Here is an 11,281-nt window from a genome sequence, read left to right as displayed (position 1 = left end):
TTAATTTGCTTTAAAATGACAGCGCAATATAATTAAAAGCTGACACTCTAACAATGTCAAACGTGTTCATTTAAGAAAAAGCCACACACGTTTTGTGATCAAATCTTTCATAACGAGAATGATTTGAGTGAATTGATTTGAATGAATAATTGAAGAAATTTCAGTTCTGAAGGCTCCTTTTGTCCCAAGCAAAGTGAAAGGTGGTGGGATAAAAATTGTAACAGGAACGCTATAAAAAATGTCAAGCCGTGAATATTTGAGCCCCCCTCCCATTTTGAGAACGGTGAGTCCTGGACATCGAGTGGCTTTTTTTCTGTCTTCCTGGGGGTCTGCTCAGGTAGTCTGGCAAATTTGAACAGGTTCCCTCATTCCTAGCCCAAGGATATGTCCCCCCCCCCCCCCCCCCCTTTATTTTGAGAACAGTGAGTCCTAGACTCCAACTGTTTTTTTTTTTCTGTCTTCCTGGGGGTCTGCTCAGGTAGTGTGGCAAATTTGAACAGGTTCCCTCATTCCTAGCCCAAGTTACAGGGGGGGAACATGTCCTCACGGTAGCCCGTGAGGATATGTTCCCCCCCCCTCATTTTGAGAACTGTGAGTCCTAGACTCCAACTGTTTTTTTCTGATGATTTGTGCAGTGATACTGTTATTACTGCACTTTATCAATGTCTTTGGCCTTATTTTGGTCAAACAACTTTGTTTCTTTATCATATAACATACATCAAAAATAATGACTTTAAACTTTATTAAGAATTTTTTTTTAAATAATAAAATGAAAAAAAATAAAAAAAAATAATTAAAAAAAAAAGCAAAATGGTCTTCAAGAAAGCTTCAAATATTTAGCATTTAATTTCTGTACATGCTGTACACAAAAAAGAGCCTTCGGTTGGAGGCTCCCCGACACATACAAGATGGAACCACCTGCAACACTCGTCACACTGAATCTGGTAAACAAAGAAAAAAGCAAGATCATACAATGCAGCACATTTACAATAATTTACAACACATGTGTAATTCAATATATTTCTTAATCATCACATGCATTAGTTAACAAGACCTGACATAATTACCCATCTGTTGTCTGTGTCATGTGTAGCTTCCCCACAAACAAAGCACAAGTCAGATAAATCATCTGTGAAAACAAAGACAGAAGAATTGCTATCGTACTTCCCTGTGTAAAACTTAACTGAGTTGTATATAGCATTGATAGCACAGTCAGGACCATTCTTTGGGTGGCAATAACATCTCTTGGGTGCATATTACTTACCAGTCTCTAATAGAAGTGTGGTGGCAATTTGCAGCCTGTACCTATTTATATCGTGTGCCTTTGCTGAGAAATCTATTTCTTCATTTGAAAGAAGATGTTCTGCAAACTGAAAAAGACAATGTCAGATGTTGACAGTGCATAAAGAATGCCTTAAATGTTTGCCATCTTTAGCCTATATATCGTACAAAAAAATCTACTGTCAGACAATAATTTGTTTTAGTCCTTTGTTGTATGAACTCTAAATTAGTTTTTTTGTTTTGAGTAATGTTTGTTTAAGTTTTTGCATAATTGAGTGATATGAGTTTGGTAAATATAGTCTATAAATCAAATGCATACTTTCAAAGCAAAGACACCACAAGAGGTTGAATCTTGTTGCCTGGGATGGGGGACAGTGCCACAAGTCCACCTGGAAACATTGCACCCTTTGTTACGCATGAACGCCCTGAAATATAAGAGCCAGCACATAAACACAAATTTCAAGTTTTATCCGTCAATTACATAATTTGTATTGATAAAAACAAAAACCTAGTCCACTTTCAAAAGAAAGCGCACATCTTCAGTTAAATGTTGATATCAAAATAGAACTCTGACTTTTAGAAGCTGTGCTTACCGGGTTGATTCCAGGCATTTTTTAATGTCCATTTGAGACTCACCAAGATGATCAAGCAGTAAGGACCTTTTTTCTCCTGGCATGATTGCCTATATTTTAAACACAAAATATGAGGTTTTATTATTCATATGCATGAATTATCAAACATTTTACACATAACTATATTTTTTGCTGTAATGTTACTCCCTCTTGTGGCATTAAAACATTTCTTTACCGCCAGCTTCCAATGATTATGCTCATTGACAATGCCAACAATAAGTTTGTATTCCACCGGGTTGATCTAAAAATAAACAGAAGAAAAAAATACGTCTGTCAATAATTTCAATAAAATGTGTAAAGAACAAAATTAATGCCAATTGAGTTTTTTAATAAAATTGTTATAATGTCTTAATAACGTTGTTGGGCCACTAATTGGCCCGGCAACAATATTAAGACATTTAACTTCTTAACTTCATTGATAATTTTGCAAGATATAATTCAATAAACAGTACTAATACAGACAGACCTTGAGTCTATGGCTCTTTCCATTCCATAAATTAGTCATTGCAAATGAGTCAGTATAGGAAACCTTTTCCACGCTGATTTGGTTCACCAACAACAGGAGGTGCGCGTTTATAACCTGTAATTGAAACGGCAAACAAATTGAAACAGAAAATATTCCCCACCCCCCCAAAAAAATACAGTGCTGCCAATTAAGACTTGAAACAAAACAGTCAAATCGAGAAACCTAAGTTTCAGATATGAAAACATAATTTTACCTCAGATTCCAGCTCAGATTTGGGTCCAACGTTCATAATGTCCCAAAAGAACAATTTGTACGCTCCGATTTTTGATAGGAGAACATGGACGTGCTTTCCCTTCCAGGCATCTTGAACGTCTGCCAAAAATAAGTCAGAACAATACCTCAAAATGCAATTGGAAATGTGGTTCATTCCATAGCAGCAAGTGGCACTTATAAAACACTTTGTGAGTACAAGACCTATGTGCCACATATCCATAATGTATGTTTTAATACAGTGGGGGAAATAAGTATTTGACCCCTTGCTGATTTTGCAGGTTTGCCCACTTACAAAGAATGCAATGATCTACTATTTTAATCATATGTACATTCTAACAGTGAGAGGCAGAATCCCCCAAAAAATTCCAGAAATTCACATCATATGAATTTATAAAAATTGATAACCGTCTGATGAGGAAAAACAAGTATTTGAACCCCTGGACAAACAGCATGTAAAAGCCATTATTGGCCAGCACAGATGTCAAACGGTTTTTATAGTTGGTGACAAGCTTTGTGCACATTTCGGCAGGGATGTTGGCCCACTCCTCCCTGCAGACAGCCTCCAAATCATTCAGGTTCCGAGGTTGTTGCCTGGCAACTCGAATTTTAAGCTCCCTCCAAAGATTTTCAATTGGATTCAGGTCTGGAGACTGGATTGTTGATCTGCACAAGGCTGGGATGGGCTACAAGAGAATCGGAAAGCAACTTGGAGAGAAAAGATCAACTGTCGGTGCAGTTATCAGGAAATGGAAGAAGCACCACACCACCGCCGACCTCCCTTGGTCTGGGCCTCCACACAAGATGTCACCTCGTGGGGTCTCCCTGATCATGCGAATGGTAAGGAATCATCCCAAAACCATAAGGGGGGAACTGATGAATCAACTGAAGGCAGCTGGGACCACAGTTGCAAAAGAAACGGTTGGTAACACACTACGCCGTCATGGATTGAAATCCTGCAGCGCACGCAAGGTCCCCCTGCTCAAGAAGAAACATGTACAGGCCCGCATGAAGTTTGCCATTCAGCACCTGGACAACTCAGAAGAGGCCTGGAATAAGGTGATGTGGTCAGATGAGACCAAAATAGAACTTTTTGGCCTCAACTCAACTTGTCGTGTTTGGAGGGCAAAGAACACCGAGTACAACCCAAAGAACACCATCCCCACCGTCAAGCATGGTGGTGGCAACATCATGCTTTGGGGGTGCTTTTCAGCCAAGGGGACGGGACAACTCCATCGTATTGAGGGGAGGATGGACGGGGCCATGTATCGTAGAATTCTGGACCAACATCTCCTTCCCTCAGTGAGAAAGCTGAAGATGGGTCGAGGATGGGTGTTTCAGCACGACAACGATCCTAAGCACACCGCCAAAGCAACAAAAGAGTGGCTGAAGAAGAAGCACATCAAGGTTCTGGAGTGGCCTAGCCAGCCTCCAGACCTGAATCCAATTGAAAATCTTTGGAGTGAGCTTAAAATTCGAGTTGCCAGGCGACAACCTCGGAACCTGAATGATTTGGAGGCTGTCTGCAGGGAGGAGTGGGCCAACATCCCTGCCGAAATGTGCACAAAGCTTGTCACCAACTATAAAAAACGTTTGACATCTGTGTTGGCCAATAATGGCTTTTCTACAAAATATTAACATGCTGTTTGTCCAGGGGTTCAAATACTTGTTTTTCCTCATCAGACGGTTATCAATTTTTATAAATTCATATGATGTGATTTTCTGGAATTTTCTTTGGGATTCCGTCTTTTACTGTTAGAATGTACATATGATTAAAATTATAGATCGTTGCATTCTTTGCAAGTGGGCAAACCTGCAAAATCAGCAAGGGGTCAAATACTTATTTCCCCCACTGTATGTTTACAGTTTTATCATGAATACATCTTACATTTGTCCACATTTTCCCTCGTTTGTCTAAAAGTCAAAGACAATCGTGGTGGTGTTGCGGTATTAAGAGCAGGGGAAAAGGGAGCCGTGGCTGGAGGAGCTGTGGCTGAAGGAGCAGTGGCAGAGGGGGTGGTGACTGGGGGAGCTGAGGCTAGAGGAGCAGTGGCAGTGGGAGCGGTGCTTGGAGGAGCTGCGGCTGGTGGAGCAGTGGGAGAGGGAGCGGTGGTTGGAGGAGCTGCGGCGGGAGGAGCAGTGGCAGAGGGGGCAGTGGCTGGAGGAGCAGTGGCTGGAAGTGCTGAGGCTGGTGGAGCAGTGGCAGAGGGAGCGGTGCTTGGAGGAGCTGCGGCTGGTGGAGCAGTGGGAGAGGAAGCGGTGGTTGGAGGAGCTGCGGCGGGAGGAGCAGTGGCTGGAAGTGCTGAGGCTGGTGGGGATGGTGAGGAGGATGCTCCTTTTTTGTTTTCATACCTATGAGGCACTCTTTGTTTATTTTCTTTGCATGGTTTTAGGTGGTCAATGTTTATTTTGGGGACCAAGGCTCCATTCTCATCCTGGAGGTCAGCTGTCTTACCCTCAATCGCCACAATTTTGTATGGCCCCAAAAAATTGGGGTTCAATTTTCCTCCCTTTCTTTGTTGAGACCTGATATTTTGTCTTAGAACAAGATCTCCTATGTGTACAGTTGGTGTGGTCCCTGAGATTGTTTTTGGGTGCCTTGTTTTTTCCTGCGCTTTTCTAATGTGCTCTCTAACTTGTTCAAATAGTTGGTCTTGTTCGTTATGGTTTTGTGCCATAACTTCCATGCCCACCACATCCTCCACAGTGCCATCAACCTTCAGAAAAGTCAAACATTTGCTGTCATGATTAAAGTGTCAACAAGTTTTAGTTTTATATTTGTGTTTTACAATTAAGATGTACCTAAACAAATTCAACAAGCAAATTGTCCTTGATCGTATAAAACCTTCTCCATGATACTGTATATCCTTGTAATGGATCATGGATCTTGATGTGCCAAAATCTTACCTCGTAGTGTTCTGGCACTTGAATGGGGTAGCGTGCCTCTCTGGCGAACATTAGAAAGTAAGGCGAGTACTTTGTTGTCATTTGTTTTTTGGTCCGTGTTACGTCTCGTCCCCAACTGCTCCACTATGTGTCTGTTGTCTTGGTTTCTGTCTGTGTGCTCGCCCCTCCCCTCCTGTGTGCCCATGATCAGTGTGATTATTCCCACCTGCCTCTCGTTACCTGTCATGTATATAAGTCGTGTCTGCCCCTCACTCCCTGTCGGATCATTGGTTGCTGTCGTTCGGGGTTGTCGTACTGTCTTGATGCCGTCATGTCCTGCTGTCTTCTTGTTACACGTCCCGGTCAGTCAAGTTATTGTTTGTTAAGTCATGTCAGTTTGCCTTTTGAGTTGCTTCAATAAACCCTGGTCCAAGCTGCACTTGGTCGTCCTGCTCCATGCTCCACCCGACCGTGACAGTCCGCAAACCAAACATAACTGCATCCAAATATTCATCCCAGCTTTCTGGATGCTGACAAACCACTTTGCTCAGAGCTCTAAAAAACAAAATCAGTTTTAAAACTGCACTGGTGACAGTGTTGTTGTTTTTTTATTAATTTTGGATAATTGTATATAAATGACTCCAATGACAATTTTTCAACCAAAATGTGTTTTTTCTGACCTAACAGTTTTTATAGTGCATGTTATTTACTTTGAAACTGCCTTAAACAAAAACAAACTCATGAGCGACATCATAACAAGAAATTGTCAAAGATTAATGTGGGTAAATGAAGTATACTCACCTTTGAATTGTTCCATTTAATTTTTCCACCAACCCATTAGTTTGAGGGTGGTATGGTGAGCAAAGGCTTCTTTTTATGTTAAGCATTTCACATACTCTCTTGTTGATCTGCAGTTGCCAGGGGAAAGAATAAGTAATTGAGTTGGGCAATTTTGCAGTGAAATAGTGTTTGAGAATGTGAGCTTAACAGCATCACTACACTGGCTTTGCATCACAAATACACAGAAGGAAAATACAACACCCACAAGTGCAACAGTCACAAAACACAGACAAAATACAATGAGCAATAAGAAACTTTTTTATTTTTTATTTTACTCCAGCTATTTTATGCAGTTCGACATCCTTTCGTTGCTTTCATTGGCCACACAAAATAAAGTTGCAGGCCAGATATGCCCTCAGGGACTTGTATTTGACAGCTATGATGAAGATAATTTCTGCCAAACACTGTAGTACTTACTGCATTGACAAATTCTTTGCCTTGATCTGCCAAGATCCTTTTTGGCGACTCAAATTGGTAGACGAATTTTAGGATACAGGCGGTAACATCAGCAGCAGACTTCGACCTCAATGGATAGGCTTGAGGCCATTTCATGAAATAATCGACCATCACGCAAATATATTGGTATCCATCTTTTGTCTGAGCCAGTTTGCCAATGAGGTCCATGCCCAAGAGTTCAAATGGCTGAGACACCTAATAAATAAATATTTATAAAAACAAATTGTGTTAAACTGATGTTGCTGAGAAAAATAGTTATATAAAGTATGCCACATACAAAATACTATATAGACCTTGGGTCAAAATAGAGAACATTATTTGGATTAACTGACCTGTATAGGCATGACCTCTGTTGGGCTTTTTATTGATATGCCGGCTGCCTGACATTCGGTGCACTGGGACACCTGACAATGGCAAGTTTTGTGGAAAAGTAGTCATTGTTAATAAATGCATGCAAAAAGAAGGGGAAGATCTTAGATAATCATTTTGAATTGTTTGCAAAAGATACAAAGGAATAGTTTCATTCATTATGTTTGCAGGCTTAAAAAAATGAACAAATAAGTATACTCTTTTTGTATTGTTTACATACCCACTCATTAATGTCAACAGACATCGCTGGCCAGTAATATCTCAGAGAGATGCTGTGTCTTGTTTTATTTTGCCCGGAGTGTGCCCCTGCCGGGCTGGCATGAAAACTCTTAAAAATTTCATTTGCCTCTTCAGCACCACAGACAACCTTCACTTGGACTGCCTGGCCTGTGCCTTTTTGGCGGCAATAATACAGCTCCCCTCCTGAGTCGAAGTAAAAATAAAACGTTGAATTAGCACCATACTTGTGGTAATTCATGAAGTACTCACTCAATACACCTAATTGCAAATTTGCTACTTGGACAAAAAAAAAAAAAAAAAAACTGTTTCATAATATATCAAATGTTCACTCAATGGGTCTACAACCAAATATGTTACTTTAGTTTGATAATTTATCAAATATTTACTCAATAGATCTACAAATAGTTACTTGAAAAAAACATTAGCTTGAGTTGCACTCAACAAATTCAACAATTTCCTTCATAGTGAGGTGTGTTATATATATTGCGTTCAACATTTTATGAGCCAATTGTTTGTGTTATAGAGTAATTACTCTAAAACTTAAGTTTCTGACGTTAGTCTAGAAATTAGCAGGTTCTGCAATGTGAATTTTTGGTGCGTCTCTGGATCTAATTTGCTTGATTTATGTACGTTGTGTATCTTACCCTCAACGTCGTAAAAAGAAGCTTTTCTTCTCAATACGTACTTCTCCTTCTTTGTAATACCATTTGGGTATTCACGTTTTGTTTTGTAGGCAATAATTTGTTGGTAAATAGTTGGGTCCATCGTGCGGCAGCGTATTGTTGTCAGAAAACAAATGTCGAAATGACATGAAGTGCGCACTTACAAAGTGGGGTAAAATGGGTGCTTCGGTGACAAGTTTGAATTAAAGACAATATTGTTTGACCAACAAAGAAAAGAAAACATTATTATCTATTTCTTTATTTATTTAACATCCAATATTGTAAAGTTATCAGTGCACAAATCATTTATTTACATTTACACCGTTTTAAATGGGGGGGAACATATTCTCACAGGGCACCCGTGAGGATATGTTCCCCCCTGTAACTTGGGCTACAGACTCAAGGTCTGTCCGTATTAGTACTGTTTATTGAATTATATCTTGCAAAATGATCAATGAAGTTAAGAAGTTAAATGTCTTAATATTGTTGTCGGGCCAATTAGTGGCCCAACAACGTTATTAAGACATTATAACAATTTTATTAAAAAGCTCAATTGGCATTAATTTTGTTCTTTACACATTTTATTGAAATTATTGACAGACGTGCACTGATAACTTTACAATATTGGATGTTAAATAAATAAATAAACAAATAGATGATACCGTATTTGCCGGTGTATTAGTCGACCTTTTTCGATCCAAAATCGACCGAAAAAAATCGACCTCGACTTATACACCGAGTCATAAAATTTAACTTCGTATTCATCGCTTCAAATGTGATGGTAACCAAGGCCGTTTCTCATGCATCTCATTGTGCGTGGGTGTGCGTCCGTCAGGCTCATTAAACAGCGAGAAACTGAATCATTATAAAGCGTTCATCGCATTAACACGCATCCTCAGCAACAATTTCAAATATTCTCACCTCAATAACGCACGTCGAAAGCCAGGCAGCGACGATGACTGCTAGGGGGAAGTACTGGGTATTGAGCGAATGTGCGAGTCATCGCGTGTCAAGCAACGACAATAACTACCGGTACGTAAACATTCAATCGCCATGTATAAATGAATGTCGTTGGCACTTAGAAAATATTCGCCAAACTTGGCCAGACTTCCAGGGGAAGAGGCCGAATTTTCACTTGTTCTGGCCGACCGGAGGAACCAGCCGAGGCAGACACTTTACGGCGGTTGAGTCGTTGGCACTTAGAAAATATTCGCCAAACTTGGCCGGACTTCCAGGGGAAGAGGCCGAATTTTCACTTGTGGTGGCCGACACGGGGAACCAGCCGAGGCGGACACTTTACGGCGGTTGAGTCGTTGGCACTTAGAAAATATTCGCCAAACTTGGCCGGACTTCCAGGGGAAGAGGCCGAATTTTCACTTGTGGTGGCCGACACGGGGAACCAGCCGAGGCGGACACTTTACGGCGGTTGAGTCGTTGGCACTTAGAAAATATTCGCCAAACTTGGCCGGACTTCCAGGGGAAGAGGCCGAATTTTCACTTGTGGTGGCCGACACGGGGAACCAGCCGAGGCGGACACTTTACGGCGGTTGAGTCGTTCGCACTTTGAAAATATTTGCCAAACTTGGCCAGACTTCCAGGGGAAGAGGCCGAATTTTCACTTGTTCTGGCCGACATGGGGAACCAGCCGGGGCGGACTCTTTATGGCGCACGAGCCGTTGGCACTTAGAAAATATTCGCCAAACGCTCTCAGGATAGAGAAGACCAAGAAGATGCCCTTTATGACGACAAACTAAACGAAAACGAATGGAACGAGCTTTTTGGAAATAGCGACGATGAAGACGAATTTTGAACTCTATGTACTGCAATCACTTTATAATTATAATTTGTAGTTTCTTAACTAAAAATAAACCAGTTTCTAAGAGTGTTCATTGTTGTTAGTCTCTCTCGGCGCGTAATATCACAGGGTCATGAAGTAAATAATATTTAAAATGGCATATAGATTGCTCGCTACAAACTCGGGAATTTGAACACATTTCGTCAATAAATTTCGCATATTTCTGATTGAATTTTGAAGTTTAATATAATGCAACAATTGAGCTTGACTTATACAAAGGATATATCATAAAATCGTAAATTTCCGTCGAATTTTAGGGGGTCGACTTATACACCGAGTCGACTTATACACCGGCAAATACGGTAATGTTTTTTAATAAAGTTTAAAGTCATTATTTTTATGTATGTTATATGATAAAGAAACAAAATTGTTTGACCAAAATAAGGCCAAAGACATTGATAAAGTGCATTAATAACAGTATCACTGCACAAATCATCAGAAAAAAACAGTTGGAGTCTAGGACTCACCGTTCTCAAAATAAGGGGGGGGGGGGGGGGAACATATCCTCACGGGGCACCCGTGAGGATATGTTCCCACCCTGTAACTTGGGCTAGGAATGAGGGAACCTGTTCAAATTTGCCACACTACCTGAGCAGACCCCCAAGAAGACAGAAAAAAAGCCAGTCGATGTCCAGGACTCACCGTTCTCAAAATAAGGGGGGGGGGGGGGGGGGGGGGGGGAACATATCCTCACGGGGCACCCGTGAGGATATGTTCCCCCCCTGTAACTTGGGCTAGGAATTTGGGAACCTGTTCAAATTTGCCACACTACCTGAGCAGACCCCCAGGAAGACAGAAAAAAAGCCAGTCGATGTCCATGACTCACCGTTCTCAAAATGGGAGGGGGGCACAAATATTCACGGCTTGACATTTTTTATAGCGTTCCTGTTACAATTTTTATCCCACCACCTTTCACTTTGCTTGGGACAAAAGGAGCCTTCAGAACTGAAATTTCTTCAATTATTCATTCAAATCAATTCACTCAAATCATTCTCGTTATGAAAGATTTGATCACAAAACGTGTGTGGCTTTTTCTTAAATGAACACGTTTGACATTGCTAGAGTGTCAGCTTTTAATTATATTGCGCTGTCATTTTAAAGCAAATTAATAAACGCAACAATATTAATTTGCTTTGAAAATACCTGAGTAATAAAATGGATGGATGAATGATGATCACAATTAAGAATAAAGTCTCATTTGTAATATATACGCCTTGTAGCATGTAACGGTACCCAAAAGGAGGAGTTTCTTTGCATCGAGGTTTATGCAAAGAGCTCACGTAATTATATCGTTGCTTTTTGGTGAAGTGAGTGAGTGTTCCGT

General features: G+C 40.6%; 2 long non-coding RNA genes across 3 annotated transcripts; both read right to left on the bottom strand.

The window, feature by feature from the left end:
- Positions 1-822: 822 nt before the first annotated feature.
- Positions 823-6,445, bottom strand: LOC125978107 (uncharacterized). Of its 2 annotated transcripts, XR_011087872.1 has the most exons (11): positions 6,337-6,445; positions 5,557-6,090; positions 4,538-5,366; positions 2,633-2,751; positions 2,380-2,493; positions 2,089-2,154; positions 1,875-1,963; positions 1,601-1,706; positions 1,265-1,370; positions 1,068-1,129; positions 823-941 (listed from the first exon to the last, which is right to left on the bottom strand). It is a non-coding gene; the product is annotated as an uncharacterized lncRNA (long non-coding RNA). The 2 variants fall into 2 exon arrangements; XR_011087871.1 differs by having other exon boundaries at positions 4,538-6,090.
- A 243-nt stretch (positions 6,446-6,688) lies between these two features.
- LOC125978146 (uncharacterized) lies at positions 6,689-10,364 on the bottom strand. Its single transcript, XR_007484876.2, has 3 exons — positions 7,421-10,364; positions 7,164-7,235; positions 6,689-7,026 (listed from the first exon to the last, which is right to left on the bottom strand). It is a non-coding gene; the product is annotated as an uncharacterized lncRNA (long non-coding RNA).
- Between the last annotated feature and the right edge of the window lie 917 nt (positions 10,365-11,281).

The sequence above is a fragment of the Syngnathus scovelli genome, chromosome 12 (assembly GCF_024217435.2).
Source record: "Syngnathus scovelli strain Florida chromosome 12, RoL_Ssco_1.2, whole genome shotgun sequence".
Taxonomy (NCBI): Eukaryota; Metazoa; Chordata; class Actinopteri; order Syngnathiformes; family Syngnathidae; genus Syngnathus; species Syngnathus scovelli.
The sequence above is the reverse complement of the archived record's forward strand: the minus strand, read 5'-3'. Positions and strand labels throughout refer to the sequence as shown.